Genomic DNA, 25,499 nt, shown 5'->3' with positions numbered 1-25,499 from the left:
TTGATCCAACGGTTCTCATGATTTCATTGCTGTAAGTTGAATGATGATTAGTGTTCACGAAGTTGTGAAAGACAGGTGGAAGTCACACGTAGGTGTGATGTGGCAAAATAGCTGCTACTTTTGTGGAGCTCGATAGGGACATTTCAGGTGACACGTAGTTCTAAAATTTTGTTAAGGGCTGCTAAGGTGTAACCGGCGGTTATGTGGGAGTAATAAAATATGGCACGTGGTAGATCCAAAATGGAACCCAAGCGAGTTGCCATGGCTAATGGCTGACTGCCATGTGGCATGTATTTACTGATGAAAAGGTGGGGTAAGTGATTCCCAGATGTAGGGCCCACTTAAAAGGCATTCATCTTAGGATTGATCCAATGATTCTCATTGATTCATGGCCCAAAGATGCCCACAGATTAACTTGTGCGAAATGGTGAAAACCGCTAACCGTTAGGGTGAGGCACGGTTAGTTAGAAATATTGACAGTCCCGGTTGGAATTAAAGGCCGAGTGACTTGAGTTAGATCCAATGCTTGGCACGGCTTCGGGGAGGGGAAGGGCTCAATTGTTAAGTATAGAGAAGTGGAAAAAATATGGTAGGGCCCAGAACTTAAGCAGAGAGATTAAGTAGAGGTAAAGACAATCCAAGTTCTCGTGATCCAATGCCCAGCGTTGCTTTGTGAAAGAAAAGAGCATGGGTTTTATGCTTTGGGAAATAGCAAAAGAGTGAAATAGAGGAAAGATTGAGAGGAATCATGACCCATTGGAGCCAGTTTTGAATTCAATTTGGTGAATTCAATTATGAAAAGAAAGCTAAAGCATACGGAGTTAATTCCTAAAAAACTTAAATCCCAACTTGTCTTTTGTAGTCCACATCAACTTGATTGCTAATATCATTTCATCGAAGTTTGTTGCAGAGCGATTTTCTTCAGGCGAATAATTAGGTTTTTTGTGCTTTTCTTGATAACTTTGATTTGTTCTCAAATATTTACCATGTGAATTACTTTGTTAGAGGTCTGTGCTGGTTGTTGGTGGTGCAATTGCTCATCCAAAATGGCACCTAAAAGAGAATTCACCGGGAAGGTGGACTACCAAGAAAGGAATATATGTGATGATTTTTTAGAATAATTAACTATATCCACCAATGCTGGGGCTAAGATCAAAGAATTAGTGCCCAAACACCCTCATCTAAAAATTTTAGATGGCTTGTATGATAAGGGTAATTGGTTGAGATACCCTAAAATAGGAATGTCAGGCTTAGGACTTTTCAAAGTCTGATTTGGGCAAAGAAATTCCCCAGCTCCTGTGAATGGCATATGCGAATAGGATGTAGGAAAGCTTGTGGTCCTAGGTGTTTTTATGGATATAGACCTATTAAATTTGATTGCACAAAATTATGACAATGTGGCAAGGTGCATCAGGAACATAAAGGGGTGAGGTCTGATTGAAATCAATGAACATGAATTCAGAAAAGCTTTCAAACTCAGTGAATCCTCCAATTTGTTAGAGCCTATTGATTTTGAATCATTAGCCCAGATTTACAATGTATAGAGGGATCATCTTAGGAATGGCCCATTAAGAGAGTTCTTTGTGAAGATAGGGGGGTTGACAAATGTAGGCCCCAGCACAATGGAACCATTCTCCCTCAATTTATTCACCCTGAGAGTTAAGGGTATGTATTGGGCCTTATGCTAGATCTTCGGGGAAGATGCTGAGAAGAATACACCAACCTATTATATGCTAATGATTGCCCAAATTTTGAATCCTTCTTTGGCCAGTACATTTGATTATGCTTCATACCTTGTTGATGCCATTCATAAAGGGTTAGTAGGAATCAAGAACGGTAAGGTTGACAAGCCATTTGGATGGTATTCTATGTTAATGCACATGTTCCTATTCAAGGGTGCTGATTACTTTGCAAAGGAGATGGACCTGGTTAAGGTCAAGCATAATGAGGAAATGCCACTACAATTGTGGAGTACTGTTTTATCATGGGATAGAGAGGATGCAAGTTATCTGAAGTTTGATAGATGCTTTGCATCTAAGATCAGAATCCTCTTATGTAGAAAAAACCCTAGAATCCCTAAAGCTCTTTTGGAATTTATTAGACCTATGGAGTTTGCAAAGGATATCAAGATTGCTCACAATTGGGGAGACATCTATTTGTACCCTGTTTCTACTATTTTTAGAGTGTTTGGATTTAGAGGCACCCCTTATTTACTACCCTATCAGGTCCCATTGAAAATAGGGATTGTAGAAGTGCTAAGACAGATTGGAAGGGTGCAGGAAGCTAAGTTGACTAACAGAGGTAAAGGGACTATTTTCCCAATTGCTACCATGGCCCACTATTTTGTAATCACTAAGGGAGGATGGAGATTCTTTGAAGATTTCTTTAAACCATATAGGTTATCAACTACAGTTTCAAGATGTGCAGACCCCGAGGACTTCTTCAATGGCATATTCAGGGAAAGAGCAGTGTGCGGAGGTAGGCCTCATCAATTTTAGTTTCCTGAGGATTTGATTAGGAATGAGTTCAGCTTAGATGAGCAGGAACTAAGGAAGGAGAAGTGGGTGGCATATAAGAAAGCCATTGATTTTATTCATCGGTTTGACACTAGCTATGATCCTCTGTCAAGCTTCACCCCATTTGAGGAGAAAATAAAGTTTCTGATTCTTTATTTTGAAGATGCAATGCAAACCCTAAAGGAAAAAAGGGAGGCCATAATGCAAAATGATCCTGATAAGGTTAAGATGGTCTTGGCCAAGCTTGCTTTTGCTAAAGCAATCCCACCAGGTGACTATGCAATGCTCAAGAGACCAAAGTACTCTATAATGATGCCAGTGACAAGTCAACCTTCCTCTTCAAAAGGAAAAAGGAAAATTGAAGATATTGTAGACATTCAGGATTCCCCTAAGAGGAAAAAAGTGGGAAAAGAAATTGAAACTGATGAGATTGCCTATACTTATGAGGAGACCCAAGAAGGGATGCCCGAAGAGCCACCAAATGCTGAAATGGATTTAACTGATGATGAGTTAAAGGGCCAACAATTGGACCTTACTGTTAAGCAAGCTAGTGAAGAATTCCTAGCTGACAGCAACTTCGTCACATCAAGAGCTTTTCTACAATTTCTTTGGAAACAGAACATTGATCAATTCAAGATTAGATGTGAGAAAAGGGTAAATGAGAAGCCTCTCAAAGATGCAGCCCAAGTAGAAGAAGAAGTTAAGAAAGAAATGATGGAGGAGTTCAAAGGAATCACCCCTGAGAAAGGGAGGGATATGTTGGATAAAGCTGGTGTGTTAATTCTCCCTGAATGGGACATAGCTGATGCATTGATCCTTGATGCAGTAAGAAAGGAAACAAAGTCAATGGAAGGTGTGACCTTCAACAAGGATAATGTTGCTCTTGTCCTATGGTCATTAAAGAAAGATGAGAATAGGAGGAAGAAAAATACCTCAGATTCTAGCCTTTTTGGAGTAATGATTGTCAAGAGGGTTCAGGACATAGGAGTGGTGGAGGTAGCTAGTACTGTTCTAGAAACTGCAAAGTTTAATGTTGGAGTAGCAGAGAAAGAATCCCAAGAAAAGGATACTCTCCAATTGAAGTTGGAGACTATTTTAAAAGCTTATAGTGAAGCTAAGGAAGGCATATCCAATAGGGACAGCATCATCACTAGACTCCAGAGCCAATTGGTAAGTCAACATCATCAAGGTGAGCCTTCAACATTGATGATTGCTTCCTCTCGAGCAAGACCCCCACCTACTAGTCCAATTATAGAATTCCCTCCTTCTCCTATGCCTTCTAGTTTCCAACTGGCTGAGGCTTATCAACATGAAATGGAAAAGTTGAAACAGGCCCAGGCCTTATTTTCAAGCAAGTATGAGGAGAAGATAAAGGCAACAATTTCAAGCTTTGCCGACACTGTTGATGCTCCTACAGTATATCTCAATATGAAAAGAATTTTGGATACTCTTGATGAGTTGAATGACGATAAGGCTATTTTAGAACCTATTATGAATAAATGGTTGCCTAGGGAAGTGGACTTAGAACTGATGTGTGCATCATGTGATGAGGTAGAGGCTGATGTCACTATCAAGTCTACATGTAAGTTGGCAAAAGAATTGACAAAGTTGGCTGAAGGAAGAGCTAAAGTGGAAAGAAAAGCTAATTTGTATCGAAAAGAATATACCGAGCATAAATTTGCATTGTTCCCTGAGGTTTTGTCAACCAAAATTAGTTAAAGGATAAACAAGCATGGCTAGATGAGTTAGGGGCTAATTTATCCTTAAGGGTAAATGAGATAATCAATAATGATGACACCTCTTTGTTTGTTAAAACAATTGAGGAAATAGAGAAGATCAAATCTCATTATTTGTTTTTGGATTCAGAGGTAAGTAAAGTGAGGAACACTTGGAAAAATTTGTTAAAGTTGAATAAAAAGATTATTGGCCACTCATGGCCTAATGATGATGTTTTCCAAGGATGGTCCCAAAAGTATGCGGTAGCCAATGTGGAGGTTCAAGAAGAAGATGCTCCAAAATAGTTAGAAAATATTCCATAATAGTTAGAAAGCACTCGTAAACGGTTAGAGGATATTGTGGAGGAGCCACCAACTGAAGAAGTCATTGAAGCAGAAAAGGACATGTAACTGCTTCTTGAGTGAAGTAGTATTTTGTAACAAACTTTTTGAAAGGATGGTCCGAAGCTTGTTTTAATCCATGATTATATAAATGGATACCAAGACCAATGTAAGGGGATCGCAAGGAATTGTAAAGAAATGCTGCAGAAATTAATTTGAGCTCTTTTTCCAAGTATCATGAAGAATATCCGAATATTTTTTTAATATTTTCTGAGATAATATCAATATACAGACCATCAACTTTGATCCTAGAATTTGTGTTGTCTTCAAATGTGTTTGCAAGTATTTACAGTTTTCGATTTGAAAAATCTAGGGTTATTAATTTGAATATGGGTTGTAAGGCAATTTTAAATAGGGGAGTTTCTTAGCTTTTCTCTTCAGGGGGGAAATTAAATATGCATGAAGCACTTCTATCAATAAATTCTTTGTTGAAGACTTTGAATTTGATAAATGCAATCTAGTTTTGCTAAGGGTTAATTCTTACATATGTTAGGCATATGTGGGGTTTTATAGAAGTCGAGGTGATGAGATGTGTGGGGATATTTGATTGTGGGAGTATTGTAGAAACTTAGATGACTCTGTGGCCCAGATAAGGCACTGATATCTATTGTAGTTTTCTTCTGCATATCTTGTAGGTCAATACTGAACATGAATTTAAGTTTTATTTCTCTATTTTAGTCAGTTCTAAGGTGATGAAATCTACTGGTTTTTGGGACAATGGTTACTATGGGTTTTGTTTAAAAGTGTGAAAGAATTCACCTAGGGTATACCCGCCTGAACTTTTTATAAGTTTGAAGTGTAGAATGTCATAAAACCTTGTCATATGTTGCTCTAAAGTTTTCCTTCTCTTTGATTTCTCTTCTGCAGACATAGTTTATTATTTTATTATCAGGGATGTTAGAGGGAATTAGAATTTGAGAACAACACAATGATTGGTAAATTGCACTATGTAGTACATAGCAGACAAGACATTGTACATGTAGTGGGAATTACTAAATGGTTCCAGAAAAGCACAAGAGAATCCCACTTGGTAGCAGTCAAGTGAATTCTTAGATATCTGAAGGGAACTATTGACTATGGATTATGGTATCCATATAGTAATGATTTCAACCTGAAAGTGTTTACAGATGTTGATTGGGCTGGTAATGTGGATGACCAGAAGAGCACAACTGGTGGTACATTCTTTCTTGGTGGTAGACTAGTCTCATGGATGAGTAAGAAGCAGAGTATGTTGCAGCATTTATGAACTGCACCTAGACAATTTGGATGAAGCATGTATTAAATGGCTTCAAACTTACTGTATCTAAACCGTTAAGTATATTTTGTGACAACACAAGTGCAATTAACATCTCCAAGAATCCGGTTTTACATGCTAGAACCAAGCACTTCGAGCTCAAGTATCATTTCTTGAGGGAGAAGGTTCAGAACAAAGAGGTTGTATTGGAACATGTTTACAGTAAGGAGCAGTTAGGAAACATATTCACCAAGCCTCTACCAAAGGCCACCTTTACCTATTTGAGAGGTGAATTAGGGGTGCTACCCCTTCAAGAGGTGAACTAAAGTTGTGTGCTCCACATCAGTCAGGTCTTACATTGATATATCTTAGGGGAGTAGCATAGTGGAACATAGATGTGTATGCCTCCACTTTGGCATTATTGTCAAAGGGGGAGAAGATGTGAAGCAAAAAAGATATCTGTCATATTGGGGAGAAGATGTGAAGTAGAAGCAGAAAGTAATCTTTGTATATTGCCATCAATGCCAAAGAAGGAGATTTTTGGCATATGTACAGAGCATGATGACATGATGATATTGTATGTTTCATTGATGTCAATATGCTAAAGTATGAACCAGTATGTTGTAGTAAGAAAACTAGAAAGAGAACCGGTATTTATGAAAATGTGAAGCGGTATGTTTGTTCAAAGTGAACTGATATGTTGGAATGAGAACTGGTAAATGGAAGTTTTGTATTGGGGTTTCATTTGCATGACTACCGGTTGGTAGTCTCAGCTTCAGGGTTTCTGATTGATGCATTCCAAGATTGTGCAATTCAACCAATGACATCTTGTGATGAGTTAGCATTGTAATGAAGACCAGATAAGTGTTGCCACGTCAGCCTTGGGCATGTGAAGGATTTCCTTGAGGATCTTGCATGGAGATTGATCCCATCTACCTTGGGAATGTGCGAAGTCTCTATAAATAGTGGAGAGTGCGTGATGAGTTATCAGCTTCTTGAAGCGGAAAAGAATGAACGTTGGAGAACATCTTAAGATCTGTTCAAGACTATTGTATTTGATGCAGTGTGATTAACAGCCATGATTGAACCAACTAGATTGTAAAACCTAAATGTTTAGGGTTTAGGGTTTATGCTACCGACCTATCTGTTTCCTATAAGGTCGATGATGTTTTTTATTTTGAAGTTGTTGGCAAATGTTATGTGTGTATCCTGGTGAGTGATACTTGATTCTTGCTAGACCAGAGAAGTGTGTTGATACCTACAGAGTGTGATTGCAGAAGAAAAGGAGCTAAATTGGATCTGCCTTGGCATTGAGTGTTGTTATCAGATCAGTGTATTACCTATTGACTTCTAACCATTTCAGCAGTTGGAAAATCCCTTAACCAGGTGGCTTTAATAGGCTTTTGTGTAAATCCTTTAATAGGGTGACTCAATTCAATGAGTTCTTCAAATCCTCTTGTGAGGTAATCTTTAACAGGGTTCTAACCTTTAACCAGGTATTTAGCCATCCCTTAACCGGGTGATCCCTAGCAGGATCGGTTCCTAGTAGAACCTATTGTAATAGTCTTTAACCAGACTAGGCTCCTAACAGAGCAAACTTCAAAAGAGTTCAAAGAATAGCTTGTGGGTATTCATCCCCACCATGGTTTTTCCCAGTTGGGTTTCCATGTGAAAAATTAGTGTGTCATGTGTGATGCCTTTCATGTGATGGTTTAGTGTTTTATGTCAAACTGGTAAAATATGTTGAGCTAGTAGTCATTATATTTTTTATGATAGATTACTTTTTTATGCATAAGGGTGAAGTGGAAATGAGGTATTAGATTTTATGGAAAGCTAAGGGTTACTTGTTTATGTCTTTCACATTCTCACTATGTTTTACTAGTAGTAATCTGATTTAGACTGGTGTTAGCTTGCCAATCAAAGTGCAGTGTGTGTAGTCAAACTGGTTCAGAGTAAGTGTTTTTGCATGTACTGATTTACTCCCCCCTCTCAGTACCGGTTTGGTACTAACTATTCATCATTTATTCATCACTTTATAGTGTCTTCAAAGAATTTGTTTTTCTCTTTTTCAACTCTCCTTGGTTGTGTCCTCATTCACCTTGTCAATAGTTATTACATTCTCAACAATAAATTTGGACAATGTGTCTGATTTACCTAAAGAATCCTTAATATGATCTATGTTACAATTTGGAGCAATCAACTTAAGAATAGGTAAAGTGTTGTCAATTGCCTTGTAGGCCAATACATTGCAATCCATTATCTTCTTGATTGAATCCAAAAGTACCTTTGTAACATTGGTAGGTCTGAATTCACCTATAGATGTGTCAGATGTCTGACCAATTATCTTTATTACCTTTGTGCTTCCATCAGGTGTAACCATTTTGCCTGCATTTTCCTTTGATGGATCATCCTGGGTTTTCATCTCAACCTGCAAAGGTTTCTCAGACTATTTTAATGTCTTTGTGATTGTCGGTTGCTCTGCTTCTGTGTGTACCTCTACCTCAGTTTATTTTTTTGAAAGTTCAATTGTCGGTATCTCTATCTTCGATGGCCCTGTACAAGTACCTTTATCTTCAGTAGATTTTTCAGTTTCTGATGGTTGCTCTGTTTGGGTTGGGATCTCAGCTTCAATAGTTTCTACTAGTTTCTCTATCATGTTGCCACTATCAACATTGTCTTCCTTAACCTCTGAATTATCCTTATCCACAATAATGTTTACTTCTTGAGTATCCACATTCATGGTAAAGAGTATCTCAGATTTGGGATTTGTATCATCATGTGTAATACCTTCAGTATCAATAACCAGTGGATCTTCTGAGTGTACCAGTGTAGTATCCAAAGGTGGCAGTAGATTGTTAGTAATATTAATGTCTGGAACTCCACCAATTTTTCCTTTGCCTTGTCTTTGTCCTTTTGATACAATTTGAATGTCTTTTTAGGTCTGCTCATTTCCTCTTGTTTTTCTTTTTCCACAAAAAATATATCCCAATTATCTGCAGTCTCATCTGCAATCTCTTTCACTCTTCCTGCCATTAAGCTCACTTGTCGGTGCCCACTAGCAAAAATGGATCGGTTAGCCTCAAAAATTAGTTCATCAATTTCTTCTCTTGAATTAATAAGATGTACAACTAGAAGTTTTTCAATTTTTAGTATCTTATCCAGCTCCATTACTGCTATCCTTTTTGCTTCCAATCTTCTATAAAGTTCATTAGGTAAGTCATCCACAACTTCAATCAGAACCTTCTTGTAAATGTCCAAATGTAAAATAATGCTATTATCAATACTCTCCCTAACAGAGTCATTAAATGTATTATACAATTTGTGCACATTAGCCAAATTGCCATCATCAGTTATCTCATTTAATGAATCATTCAAAGAAGGGGTACCTAGTTGTTGTTTCTTCTTTGGTGTTAGTTTCTTGGGCGGTCCCATTATTGCCTATTGTTTCTTTCTCAAAGTCCTTGTTCTCTTAGGTGAAGGAGAGGGTACCGGTGAAGGTTTTCTCTTCCTCCTTTCAACTCTTTTAAATTCCACTGCCTTATCACTGTCAGTTCCAGGAGATGTGTCAACTAGTGAAATATGTGCCTCTGGTTGAAGTCCTTCAAGCTCATTAGACGATATGCCACTAATGTTCATGACATTTTCTTTGATTTACTTTACTTTCTTAGAAGCATCTCTAATGTATTTTTCTCTTTTATTTCTTTTCTTCAACAGATTTACATTACTCTCAATGGTCTCAGCACTACCAAAGACCTTTTTTGATGGTTCTCTCGGTGCATCTAGTAAAGCTTTGGCATATGTCTCTAGAATAGTAAGATCTACTTCATATCCCATCTCGGTGACCCAAATAGTCCTAGGGAGTACTGCCTCCATCCATGTATCATCTCTTTTGATAACAAAACAAATTTCTTTGTCATATTTATCTACTACACTATGTGGTAACCTTTCTCTAGCTCTCATCTTAGCTTGGAAAGTTTTAAAGTAATCTGTTATGTTGTTGTCACTAGTAGTTCCCATGTCGGTAAAAGCTTCCTGTAGTTGTTTTCCTACCGGTATATCATAACCAAATTCTTTGGGTCATGTACCGGGGATCTCTTTAACAAAGTACAACATCAAACATACCAATAGATTTCCAAAATGGAATGTGCCTTTCTTGTCTCCCTTAATCTTTTTCAAATTGTCAATAAGCTCATCTTTTAACCATTCACACACATCTATCATTGCATTGTTGTTTACCATCTCATAATCACTATGTATACAGAGACTAGAAACAAAATTTATCCTGTTAGCATGTGTGGCCTTGTATCCTAGCACCATACTTACAAATCTCACATTGATGTCCTTAATATCATTTATTGTAAGTGATCTATTGTCAAATGTTTCTTCGGTTAGGCTTATCACTTTGTTGTTGGGAATATTCTTTGTCTTATCAGGCCTACTACCGGTTGAGGGTAAACCAGTAACTGCCCTAATTGCTTGTCAGGTTATCTTGCAAACAAAATCTAACCATAAGAATTCTCCATGTGCTCTACTCAATACAACCCTTACCACTTCCTCTGGAAATTGAGGGATATTCAGTATCTCCACAAAACCTAAAGTTTCCACAATCTTGTGTTCAAGTTTAACAGTACTACATTCATCACAAATGACCTTATTAAACATTTTCATTAATTCCTCAGAACCTAGATCTTCTATATTGCAATGTATATAAATCCTAGGGTCTTCTGCAAATGCTACACCTTTAGGGATTTTTTAAAATGCCCCAATAGAGTCATTTTGTTTAGCAATTTTAGGAATTATCTTAAACATGGGCCTAGGTCATTTCACATTTTCCACAATGGTAGGGTTTGGAATAAATTTGGGAACATAAGAAGAGGCCATTGAAAAATACCTTTTACTGTTTGAAAATATTCTGAATGTCTGAAGAAATCACTTCGCACCTTCGCCTTGAATGCCTTCGCTTAGTTTTTGTGCTCTCTGATAATTTGAATGTTTGGTGAGTCAAAAATGAGGGAAATCAGCTGATTCATAAAGACATATCTTTCACCAACCGCATGAAATGCTCACCAGTTAAGTGAAAACTTAACACATTTTCCGATAAAGAAGAAATATATCTTCTCACCATCAACCAAGGGTAATCTGCATGATTTTCAACTTGTTGCAATACCCCCAAAGGGTTACTTCTCAGTTGGATGAAGAATCTCCTGCCAGTGGAGGATTACTCTGTTCTACTGGTGTAGAGACAATTTCATCAACTTTCTGATCTCTCTTCTTAATCCATTGTTTTGAAAATTCTTAATTTACCTCATCTACCTTTTCTTTGCCTTTCAAACAGGATCCTTTATTGTTTGTCGGTGAAGTCTTGCTTCTACAAAATTTAGCAATATCTCCAATCTTGTTACAACCATAACAAGTCATATTATTCCTCTGAATAGCCTTTCCATATCCTACATCGGTTTGTGTTCTGCATTGATTAGATAAATGTCCATATCTTCCACAAACATAACATTTTACATTCATTCTGCAATTTTCTGAATTATGACCAACTTTGTTGGATTTGGAACATTGACCGGTGGGTGAGTTTGTATTCTGATTATTTCTAAATCTACATTGATTTTCTCTATGACCATATTTGTTGCAATTGAAACATTTTCCATTAAACTTATAAGCATTAGGTTGTGTTACCGGTTTGCTCTGATCTAGATTGTTTGCAGTACCGGAACTTTCTCTAGCTTCAAATCCAAGTCCATTAGTATGTCCATTAGGTTTCTGACTTTTCAGCATGTCATCAAGCTCCTCTAAACTTTTCTTGAATTTGTCTTTGTGTTTATTTGCAGTAGCCAACTTATTTTCCAGAATTCTCATTTGTCTCATAAGCTCAATTTTATCATGTTGCATGTGAATCAGATTTGTCTTCAACATATCATTTTCATGACTAAGTCTTAGATTTTCATTTCCAGCATCATTAAGTCTCCTAGTCAAGTCTTCTTCATTCTTCTTCCTATCTTCAATATCTTTGCATAACCTCATGGTCATATCTTGCATTTCATTCTTCATATTAATGTTTTCTTGTCTGAATTTGTTTGCAATATCTCTAAGAGTTTCTTTTTCATCATCATCTTTCTACATCTTCTCATGAAGTTCTTTTATTTTATTTTGTGCTATATAAAAGTTCTCCTAAAGTCCTTTAATGAATTCATGTGTTTTCCTTAGATCATCTTCAAGTTTGATATTCTTCAATTTCTCTGCATCATAATCTACAAGAGCTCCTTCCCATTGTTTTCTTAAGTTCTCTATCTGTACCAGTGTCAGAATCTTCCTCAAGCTGTTAGGCTTTTGAAAATAGAGGACCAGGCTCTAATACTAATTGTTAGAATCAATGACAGTCCCAAAGACACTGAGAAGGGGGGGTGAATTAGTGTCTAGCCAGTTAACATAATATTTATACTTATTAACAACTTTGCATCCCAAAATAGTGTACTGGTAAATAAGGATTAATGCAGCAAATAAGAATAACTAAGACAGCATACAAAACACACCATAACACAAGATATTTAATGAGGAAACCCGATGTGGGAAAAACCTCGGTGGGATTTGTGACCCATAATATTCACTCACTGGCCAATGAATAAATATTACTTACAATGAGGGGCTTGCACATGCAAGAAGGCCAACAGCCTATATCTCACTGCCCAACTACAAAATAGAAGTCTCACTAACTTACAAAATGGATTATCAAAATCCAATACAATGCATTTCTTCAAATCAGCATCATCTATGCCAGGTTCAGTACCGGTTTAAGCTCAGTCTATAACCAAAACCTTCACTGTCAACTATATCACCTTATACAAAATTGCCTTGTACTTCTCATCTAACCTCTATATAAAAAGACCTATAAGATCTCATACATATATGAGTATTTTACATTATGCCATGTTGGCTCTTACAAGAGATAATTACATTATAAAACAAGAAATAAAAGTTTATTCCATGTCGGCTTGAGTGTCGGTATGCATTGTTGCCACTGCCGGTGAAGTGTATGCCAGTGTATGTAGAAGTCTATTGTCAGTGCCGATAACTGTCGGTTGGTTGCCAGATGATTGCCAGTTGGTTGCTAGTTGGTTTCCATCAATGATAACATCAACTATTCTCATAAGAGTGTATAATGCCAACACAGAAACTCAACCAGGGCCTTCGATTCTCCACCCTTCCCGCATTCCAATGTTGTGGTCTAAAATTTTGGGCTGAAGCAAGTGATCATAGTAGTAGTTTTCACTCAAAAAGTTGTCTCACACTTGAAAAAAAAACTTTCAGGTAGATGAAACATTCCTCACCCCTGCCTGAAAACAAAATTTTAACTTGCAACCAATATTTTCATTTAAAAGGTTGCACAAATCTTATCTCGAACTCAAGAATCTCGTAGCTTTAAAACCTGGATATTTTATATTACTTTTTTCTTGTTGTGAATAGATTGAACAATAGCTAGAGGGAGAGTGGTTTTGGTTTGTCTCATTTAAAAAACAAACCTGCTTGGGTAGGGTTTCATAATATTTTTCCTCCAAATTCTGCCCATTTTTTCTAATTGGCATCGTTGTTAGCACAACACAATTTGTGCATAATCTTGGGGTAAGTAACTTGCCATGGTTTTGGTTAATTTCATTTTGGAATTTGTACTCAGTTGAATCATTTTTTTTTGTCTTTTATTTCATTCCAAAATAATTCTATTGATTTCTGTTAAATTGGTTCTGTGTTTTTGTTACCTATTTTTGCCTATATGCCAAAAATACCTTCACAATAGGTCTTACATTCTCATTTTAAAATTTTGGAAGAAAATTTGATGGTTTAATAAGTAACAAATAAAATCAAATTAAAATATCTTTCTCCCATAGCTGTCGTTGTCTGCGATGGTCTATGGAAGCTCCTCGCCTACTGATCTGGTGGTACTGCACCATAATATAGATCCCGCTAGTAGCCTATCTCCTCTCCTGCCTGAAGGACATAGGCATATCCAGCCCCTATGTCCTCTACCACCTACCTCCCAGCCATCAGTGCTATCTTAGCCTCTATGTAGCGCTGAGTGGCCTAGTCTCACTCTCGCTCAGTATCTCTGAGCTGTCTCCTCAGTCGATCCCTCTCCCTCTCCAGCTCCTGGATCTCATCTGCCTGTCCTTGGCAGATCTCTCTCAGCTCAACTAGCTCATCCTCCTCCACCTCAGCCCCCTGTGCCTCTGTCTATGGCTCCCCCTATACGGGTGCCTATCCCTGTGCCTGTGCCTGTCCCTATGCCTATTCCTATACCGATGCCTATACATGTACCTTCCTTTGTCCCTATCCCTGCACCTATCTGGGAACCTATGCTACTGGCACTTGTAGCGGCAATCCACCATGACCCCTCACAATTTGAGCCTGTTTGTCCTCTCCACCCTCCCTCTATGGTGCTACCCTCCTCTCTCCAACTACACCCCACCTCCTCCATCGGCCTCTACCCCCATCATCTCCATCATCATCACCATCCCCACCACCATCTCCATCTAGCGGCCCTCCTTGATCTGTCAGGTGTGGGAATGGATGCTCGGCCCAATACGCTATGTACTTTGCATCCATGCTAGCATCCTCAATCTCTGGCCACATATCCCAAGGTAAGGGTATCATCTCTCCTAGCTATGTAACAGCCTGATCATATGATAGTAACGGACCAAAGTGTGCCTGATCCCTGACCATCCGCGCATACATACCAGAACCTCATGGCATTTGTTGGATCTTGCCAAACTGCCTGCCCACCCTATCAACCAGCTGCCTCTCTAGTACATAGGGCATCCGCCCAATCAGATACCTGCTCCGGAAGGTGTAGGGTAGCTCTATTGCATCATCCTCCCACTGCTCGCATCCCAGGTATGGCCTCCATATCACCATATCAATATCATCAATAGCGCACCGCCAGTACTCCAACCTACCAATCCATGGTTGCGAGGTGATCATATTGTACAAATGCACAAAATTGCATCCATGGCCCTTGCCCCTGAAGTGTATTGGCCGTGTCACTGGCAGATGCTCATATACCCACACCTGTAGCAGTGTCACTCCACAGCCCAGTCCCACTGATCCGTGGTACACAAACTGATGTAGCTCATAATATAAATGTGCCAGCACACATGGTCCCCAGGCCTATATGGTGTGCTGAGTAACTAGTGTCTCCAGTGCACCTCCCCAGCCCACAGCCAACCCTTGTGTCGCTTTGTCCGAACACAAGAACCCACTAATCACTCCTCCCAGTACCACTGGTAGCACTAACCCTGTCGCTGCCATGGTGTCCCAAGCAACGTGTCCAGCCCTCATCTCCAATGCCAGATCCTGGAACACTCGTCTTAGGGTATCCTTGTCTCCGTCTCGGTCATACGGAATCAGCTCCCCATCAATCGATATCCGTAGAATCCTGTATACATCCTCCAGGCTGACTATCATCTCCCCCATTGGCAAATGGAACTTGCAAGTCTCAGAGTGCCATCTCTCCACTAGTGTAGTCAGCAATCCCATGTTTGCCCAAAACTCAAGCACATATAGAATATGTCTCAATCCCATAGCCTCAATCGCAGCTCGATCCTCAAATGTCAACTCAGGTCGCAACCTCTGAGTTGATGGGAATCTCTCCCATGACTCTAGCATAGGTAGATACTCTTGTAGTCAAACAAATCAATCATGTCAGTCATAGTGGCATTCACTGTTCATCACAAAATGCTACTTTTTATCTACATACATATGCTATTCTATCCTAGTGGTACTCCCTTTTCATCACAAAGTACTATGTGTTTGGCACTCCCTCTTCATCACAAAGTGCTACCCACATTTGCACTCATTGTTCATCACAAAGTGCTGCTCATATTTGGTACACCCTGTTCATCACAAAGTACAATGTCTTGGTACTTACTGTTCATCACAAAGTGCCTTGATTTATCCTATCCTAGGGCCTCTGCTTGAGTGAATCCTCTTGAGTAGTTTCCTAATTGGCAACGTATGTTCTATCACAAAATTATCAATCTTAGCCCTATTTGCTACCCTAGTCTTCCCTAGAGGACCTGCTTGAGTGTATCCTCTTAGCAGCTTATCCAAACGACAGTGTATGTTCATCACAGAACTGCCGATTTGACCTAGAAGACACAAATTCATTTTTGGACACAAACCTGCTTTCATGACATAAATGCGCTTATAGACTGCACATACACGCCTGAAAAACACAGACATGCCTGAAAAACATAGACATGCCTATGCTCTACACAGACACGCCTACCTTACACAGACGTGTTTGAATTTCATAGACGCGCCTACATGACATAGATGCGACCGCATTCTGCTCAGACACTTTTCCATACACAGACGCGCCTGACACCAACGCAGACGTGCCTAGCGAGCATAGACACACCTAGCACCAACGCAGATGCGCGTGGACATTTTTTACATTTTTTGGACCCATCGTAGAGCACATTTATTACCCTATCTAGCATGCATTAATGACAACAATAAATGCAACAAAGTACAAGAAGGTTTTGTGGTACTTACTAGCTCTCCTGCATCTGTTGGCCTCTGAAATCGGTGAACGCGGTCGAATCTGTGAATCATTACCATCGCTGCTGACTGTTGCTGCTCTATCTCGCTCTGCACTCTGATCTCTTGAAGGTGTAGATGACAATGAGGATGTTTTCCCCTCATGGTCTATTTTATAGCCTACCCTAGCCCTCGTTTCCTGAGTCAGTCTTCATTATCCCGTGACTCTGTCATTTTATTTGGTCAGTCCATTCTAGCCATTCTTTCTTATCGAGAGATTGTCTATGACCTTTCCAGACTTTTTTCATCCAATCTCTCGAGGGGGCATATCATTCCCATCTTGGGGCAACTTTGTATCAGTTCACATTATCTTCTTTGAAACAACGCGACAAGCTGCATTGTTTGAGGAAATAGGTGGCAACAAATGGAGTTTTAATCATTTGTTGGTCAATATTTCAAGGAAAACTTCACATTGTATGATAAGAGGGAAAATTTATTTGAAAAAGTACTTAGATTCCAAAGATGCAAAAGATAAATAAAGTTCTTTATTTATCATTACAAAATCTTTTAAGAAAAAAATCATCTTTCCACATTGCATAAAGAAAAATAAAGTTTCATTCCTAAATTCTTGGCGGGAACTAAGTTAGAAGTATTATGTCATGTAAGAGCTTAGGTTTTCAGGATTTCACAATTTGTTGCAGTCTCATATTTTATCGTAAAATGGAGATCCCAAATGCATCCCATGCTAATCCATCTTCTAACAGCAGATTGAAGGAGCAGATATCTGGAGTTTATCTCAAAGAGGGTTAGTTCAAGTTCTCACAAACCCCCTCATGCATAGATCATGCACATTATTTTTTTATCACTGTTATCTTATTTTCTCCCTAATTTTATCCTCCTCTCACAAAATGGTAAAATATAACTAGCATACTTATATTTTATAAATAAAATTAATGTAGAGGATGCCAAGAGATATCAACTTAAAAAAAATATTTATTTTAGCATAGATTAATTAATTAATTTCATATGGTTAATATTTATTAGAATTTAGTCTTATTTTAGAATATAAATGATTTGCATGAAAAAAATAGAAGTTTCTTTTAAATCTATCTTAAAAACATAATTTTTTAAATTAGAAGTTTCTTTTAAATCTAGATTTAAAAACTAAATGGAGGTGCAATTGTTACATCAAAAGTAAAAATATATGTTAAATAATAGAAAGTTGGTTTTTAATAGAGATTTTACTCTTAAACTTATTTTTAAATTATCTTTGTCAACTCATTATTATAAATAATAATAATAGAAAGTTTCTTTTTAATTTAGATTTTGGTCTTTAATTTTTTATTTTTTAATTGAAGGAGTAGAGATATGGAGTTTATCTCAAAGAGGGATAGTTCAAGTTCTCACAAACTACCTCATGCACAAATCATGCACAAATCATGCACATTATTTTTTATCATTGTTTTCTCTTATTTTCTCCTAGATTTTCTCCTCTCACAAAATGGTAAAATATAAAAAATGAATTTGTTTTTTCTATTTTTATCATAAATAGTTTCTTTTGCACTTAGGGCTTTGTAAAGGAGTGTGGAGTGATGCAATTTTTGCAAGGCAAGTAGGTAAGAGAATAGTGGCAACACAAATACATTGGCCCCTGTTTATTTGGCTTTCACACCAAGCAAAGCTTGGATGTTTGCAAACACAATTATTGATAGTAACAAAAAGACATGTGGGCACGGTGTTGAAGTTGAAGCTCAATCGCCTCCTCCTTTTGACATGATTGCAGAAAATGAAGATGAGGATGATTTTGTGGTTGGTGTTGGTAGTGATGTTGAGCATGCCTATGAAGAGAGAAGCGTTAGAGAATTTAGACAAGAAAATAAGGAAGTCGTCTGCAAAAGAAATCAATGCATTGGCAATTCCCCTTGGCAGCAAAGAAGGGAGCATTTTAAACATGTTCAATCACGTTCTTGAGAAGGAATTCTCAGAGGAGTAGTCTGAAAGTACGCCTAAATCACATTCTTGAGAAGGAATTCTTAGAGAAGGAGTAGTCTCAAAGTACGCCTAAATTTCATAACAAGAGTTCCCTCTCTCTTTCTCTCTCTTATTGTACATGTTTCTATGAATTGGGACCATTTTGTGAAGATGCAGTATTAGGAATTTAAGATTGACTGAGCTAAATCTGGATATTTGTTTTTAAAGACAACCAATGTTCTCATCACAAACCCTTTTCACTCCTACTTTCACTTTTGTAGTTTCCCTAGTCATGCTTTGGCTGCATTATTTTCTATGTTACCATGCATGTGGTGACAAGTCGAATGTAGCTACGTGATTCAGTAGACTGCTGTATTGATTTGATTTTTAAAATTTATATGGTGGGACATCTCAAATGCACTGTCGCAGATGAATTTTATTGTAGCTAGTACCTATCGGTTGCAGGAGGCTCGAGAAGGCAATCCCCATGACACAAGGAAATTGGTAGAAACCCATTAATCACATTGTCTATGCATACCTAACAAGAAGGTTTTCCCTACCTGGTTAATGTAAACATCCTCAATAGGACATTTATTGGACACACACTTTCTCCCTATTATATGGCGAGGTGAATTTGTACAAGACAATAGTTCTCTTTTCTAAATACAGTGCTTGGTAGCAGCTATTTCATACCCATAATTTATTATGAATGATATCATTTATAGGGTTTGTGTCAAGGGTACACTGAGACACATCCTTTGCCTTCTTGTAGGTGACCCTGTACTAGGGACACCTTAGAAACACCCCTTTGTTGTTCCTTAACCTTCACCTCGGCTAGGAAACATCCTAGAAACTCATAGGAAATGAACAGGAAATGTTGGGCATGGTCAACTGTTCCCCCTCTGATAAAGAAAAAAAATTTAAAAATATGCTCTATAATAGGCAATTTAGATGCAAATGTTATTGGTGCCCAAAACTTCATGATTTTTTGTTCAATTAGGCATACCACACCTGTCAATTCTATTAGATAGTTCAAATAATCAGAAGACAACTAAGAGGAGGGGAAGGGGGTGAATCAGCTGTCACAGATTACCAGAACCATTAGCAATTTAAACTTTAATACCAAGACCCAAAACATTAATACCGAAATAGCAAATAAACCAATTAAGAATAAATAATAATCAAAGAATATATACCATCCACATGACACCAAGATTTGTATGTGGAAAACCCAATAAAGGGAAAAACCATGGTGAGAAGCCTACCCACAGTTAGATAATACTTCTACAGTAAGTATGTGAATTACAATTGAGTGGACTACACTTGCAGGAAGACCAACAGCCTAGAGCGCACTGCTCATCACAAAAGGAGCCTCACTGACTACATATAAATCTAGACTATAATCCAGAGAAGTGTTAAATTGCAAAAGATAGCATCTCCTATGTCTGAGTACAGTTCCAGTTAAGCTCAATACTGGAGGACTAAATCCTCTTACATAAACCTAATTCGATCTCCAATGATTGACCAACTCCTTTGCCTAAATGAAATTACATTATTCACACATTACATTCCTTGACCATGACCTCTACTAACAACCATGATGATCTATAATGAGATCTTACATCTATTTATACAAACCCTCAACCATAAACAATTAGGTTAGCCACCAGACAATAAACCAATTACATAATTATAAACCATGTCATCCTTAGACCAAACAAATAATATCAACACATAAGACATCCTGGAAATACATTAATAGGTCCTATCCACACGTTACATTAAAGCCGGTCCATAACCTAGATCAACCGGGACCAAGTATAGGTCCACATGCCACAACAATGATCTCTATCCGCCAAGTCTCAAACATGATCAACAACATCATCCTAAAACTCCACCAGAAGTTGCACCAGCACCACTTATGCAATTCAGCAATGATCTCCACCAAAAGCTTTGTTGGTGAAACCCTCGTTGGAACCAGAAACCAATCTTCTAAGCAAGCAGGATATCAACCAATCTCCAGACCAAAACCAACTGACCAAATATGAGTATAAGTATCATGAACAAGCCAATTTCATCACCAGACTATACCGGAGCCTACCATATCATGTCGGATTCAAGTTAACCAGAAACCACTCAACCTACCGGAACCAAAAGGGTGTCAGTAAATCATCCAAACAACTAGTGTTGGCATCAATGACAAAACATCAATACAACACATAATCAGTTCCACCAGATGACCAACAATCTCCTCCTTTGGCATTGATGGCAACACTAGATGTAAAAAACATCTAAGTACCAAGAAATGCCAAACAAGTCTCCCCCAATGAATGATAACCAATAATCTCCCACAGATAGCTCTGAAAATCAATCTCTCCCCCCTGTGAATAATATCTTTGTAAAGCTTTGAATTTCTTTTCCTTTCTATTTTTCTTTTTCACCTTCTTTTTCTTTTTCACATCAATATCACTCCCCCTTTGACATCAATGCCAGAAATTTGACAAAAATATCAAAGCAAAAACATAAGCCTCTGAATCACAAAGCAAACTATTCCCTCTGAGCAGTAGCATCCCACAGCAGCACCAGAATGAATAGTATCTCTGATAGTGCATGACGGACTGATGACAAACCACATCAATCAAGTCTCTACCGGAGGGGCAAAAACTCCCAATTTGTCTCTCAAGTACTCAAATGATTCCTTGGACAAAGGTTTAGTGAAAATATCTATAATCTGCTCTTTAGTGTTCACATAAACCAGTCTAACTTCATTTTCATCCACCTTCTCCTTCAAAAAGTTATACTTGATAGATATGTGCTTTGTTTTAGAATGAAATACCAGATTCTTTGATATATCAATAGCAACATAGTTATCATAATGAATAACTACCGGTGCATCACAATCCACCTTTATATCCTTCAACATTTGCTGCATCTATAAAACTTGTGTACAGTTAGTAGCAGCAACAACATACTCAGCTTCAACAATAGATAAAGAAGTACATGACTGTTTATTGTTGATCCATGAAACCATCTTCTTTCCAAGAAAGAAAGCTCCACCGAAAGTACTTTTCTGGCCATCAACATCTCCAGCCCAATCAACATCTGTATATGCACAAAAAGTAAAGTTATCATCCTTAGGGTACCACAAGCCATATTCTGATGTACCTTGCAAGTATCTAAAAATCCTTTTCACCACCATCTTATGATTTTCTCTAGGATCACTCTGAATCTTGAAAGAATACAAACACCATTCATAATGTGAGGCCTATTCTAAGTCAAATAAAGTAGACGTCCAATCATATATTTGTATCTTGTAGGATTTACTAGTGCAGATACATCTTTTCTTGTCAATTTCTCACTTGTAACCAGGGATTACTTACCGATTTAGAATCTCCCATACCAAATTTCTTCAACAATTCCTTAGCATATTTAGTTTGACAGATGAAAACACCTTTGTTAGTTTGAGTAATCTGCAAACCTAAAAAAAAATTCATCTCACCAATCATAGACATCTCAAATTCTTTCTCCATATTTTTAGAAAATTCTATGCATAACTTATCTTCACCTCCAAAAATAATGTCATCAACAAATACTTCAATAATCAGTATATCATCATCAATGATCTTATAATATAAATTACTATCAGTACTTCCCTTAGTAAAACCAAGCTTCAAAAGATATGTATCCAACCTTGCATACCGAGCTCTAGGTGCTTGTTTCAATCCATATAAAGCTTTCCTTAACCTGCAAACCATATTTGTATCATCTGATAGTGAAAAACCATCAAGTTGCTCAATATAAAATTCCTCATCAAGATCCACATTCAAAAATGCACATTTAACATCCATCTGATAAACCTTGTAGTTTTTATAAGCAACATAGGCAAGAAATAATCTTACAGCTTCAATCCTAGCTACAGGTGCAAAAGTTTCTCCATAATCAATTCCTTCCTTCTGAGAATATCCTTTACAAAGAAATCTAGCCTTATTCCTTATAAATTGACCATCCTCATTCAATTTATTCCTAAAAACCCATTTAGTTCCAATAACATTTTTATGTTTAGGTCGGGGAACCAAGGTCCATGTGTTATTTTTCTCAATCTGATCTAATTCTTCTTCCATAACTTTCAACCAATATTCATCTTTACATGCCTCAATTACTGATATTGATTCAACTTGTGAAATTAAATATACCTCATTAGTTGTCAGTCTTCTTCTTGTCATCACTCCATTGCTCTTATCCCCAATGATTTGATCTTCTGAATGATTCAATCTCACATACCTAGGAGTATTTTGACTTTTTGTTCCTCTTCCATGTTCTTCAGTTACTATAGAATTCTTTGATACTGTCAGAGTAACTAGTTCAAATCTATTCCGGTAAAGGTGCTACTAGTTCAGATATAATCATTTCCACTATTGGTTCCTTCTCATAATCTCTGATCAAATTTCTCAATAATATCATCTCTCCTGATATAACATTTACGACCAAAATTTTTGAAATACTTAACTATAGGTGTATTGCCAAACCATAATTCATAAGGTGTCTTACCGGTTTCTCTTTTGATATGTACTATGTTGAATGTATAAATCATTGTGCTTACTTCTTCTCTCTAGTAGATATGAGGTAGACTATCTTCCATCATCATTGTTCTAGTAGCATCCAAGATAGTTTTGTTCTTCCTTTCCACAACTCCATTCTATTGAGGTGTCTTAGGAGCAGAAAATTGTCTTCTTATACCATGTTTGTCACAAAAGTTATTAAACTCACCGGATGTGAATTCACCACCATGATCTGATCTCAAACATTTAATCTTCAATCCTATCTCAGTTTCCACTTTAGCCTTAAAAATTTTAAACTTTTCAAATGCTTCATATTTTTCTCTCAGAAAAGTAACCCACATTATTCCAGAATAATCATAAATGATTAGCATGAAATATCTATCACCTTCAAAAATTTTAACTCTAGTAAGGCCACACAAATCAATATGAATAAGATCAAGAACATCATTTGATTATCTTGTATACTTTTAAAAGAGGTCCTGACCTGTTTATCCATTTGACATTCTTTACATACTGGATTATAGGGCTTCATAATCTTAGGTATATCCATAACTTCCTTGGTTGAACTGATCTTCACAATGCAATCAAAATTCACATGACACAACCTTTTATGCCATAGCCAACTATCATCAATCTGTGTAACCAAACATGTCTTCTCACCTGAGTTCAAATGAAATATATTACCTTTTATCTGTGTACCGATTGCTATCTCCAAGCTAGATTTGTTAATGATTTTGCACTTTCCATCTTTGAACTGTAATTAAAATCCCTTATCTACCAATTGACCTACACTCAAAAGATTATGTCTCAAACCTTCAACATAATAAACATTGTCAATATTGTTCTTACCATCCAATGACATAGTTCCTTTTCCTTTGATCATACATGCCTTGTCATCTCCAAATCTAACTAGACCACCATCAAATTCTTGCAAAGACAAAAACTTCCCTTTATCTCCAGTCATATGATGTGAAAAACCACTGTCAATTACCCATTCATCCTTGTCTTCAATTTTTTTCATCAAGTGCCTTCTCTTCAGGTACATTCTCTTCCAGTACTAGATCATCTTCCTTGATAGCCATGAATACCCATTTCTTCCCATTGCTAAATCCACTAGTAGAGTCTTTTGCTGGTTCATCATCAGAATCACTAATGTCTTCCTCATCCTCTATGTAGCATGATTTGTCTTTGTTTTTCTTGTATTTATACTTGTTTTGATATCCAGGGTTAGGCTTAAATGATCTTCTAACTCTTTCTTCAAATGCTGAATTCCTTTTAGGACATCTAGATTCAAAATGACCAATCTTATTACATGCAAAACATTTAAAAGGTGCTTTTACTTCATCCTTACTTCCTACCAGTCCTTTAGGTACTCTTCTAGCAAATAGTGCTTCAAGTTGCTCAAACTCATCATCTTCTTTCTTCATCTCTTCCAATTCCTTTGCATACAAATCTTTCCAATCTTTCTTATAGCTCCAGAAGGTCCAAATTATTCAAGCTCAAAAGCAAATAGTTTCCCAACCAAAGTATCTCTATTGAAAGATGTATTATCCATTGTTCTCAACTCATTAATAGCAGTAGACTTCATTTTGTAAGTTGGTGGTAGGGCTCTCAGGACATTAGAAATAGTTTCATCTTCTCTCAGAGTTCCACCACAACATTGAATTCCCATAACAATCTCATTTACCCTTTCCATGAATGTAGTAATCCTTTCATCTTCATCCATCTTCAGGTTTTCATATCTCACCTGGTAACCATTAAGTTAAGAAATATTCACTGTAGGGTAACCTTCATTAAGAGTCTCAAACTAATCGCATATAGCCTTTCCAGATGATTTATTAGTTAATCCCATTATTTTTTGATCAGATAGTTCACACAAGAGGGATTCTCTTGCTCTACAATCATTCTCAAGCTTCTTGTCCAAGTTAGCCAGAGGAGGATTGCCAGATCCTAGATTATAGGGTGTGACACCATTCTGTGTGATCTCCCAAATCTCCTTGCCAAGACATCTCAGATGAGTCTCCATCTGAATCTTCCATACTATGTAATTTGTTCCATCAAATCTCAGAATATCCCTTCGAAAGATAGCTCTAGAAGAACTAGATGAACTTGAACTATTAGTCACCATAGGAACTTTGTCAAGCGGTTAAAATTTTTGCAGAGAGGACCAAACCTTTGATACCAATTGTTAGATAGTTCAAATAAGCAGAAGACAACTGAGAGTGGGAGGGTGAATCAGTTGTCACAGATTACCAGAACCATTAGTAATTTAAACTTTAATACTGAAACCCAAAACATTAATACCGGAATAGCAGATAAACCAATTAAGCATAAATAATAATCAATGAATAAATACCATCCACATGACACCAAGATTTGTATGTGGAAAACCTGGTAAAGGGTAAAACCACGGTGGGAAGCCTACCCACAGTCAGATAATACTTATGTAGTAAGTATGTGAATTACAATTGAGGGGCCTTCACTTGTAGGAAGGCCAATAGGCTAGAGCACATTGCTCATCACAAAAGGAGCCTCATTGACTACATACAAATCTAGACCACAA

The sequence above is a fragment of the Cryptomeria japonica genome, chromosome 2 (assembly GCF_030272615.1).
Source record: "Cryptomeria japonica chromosome 2, Sugi_1.0, whole genome shotgun sequence".
Taxonomy (NCBI): domain Eukaryota; kingdom Viridiplantae; phylum Streptophyta; class Pinopsida; order Cupressales; family Cupressaceae; genus Cryptomeria; species Cryptomeria japonica.
This window is presented reverse-complemented; position numbering follows the sequence as displayed.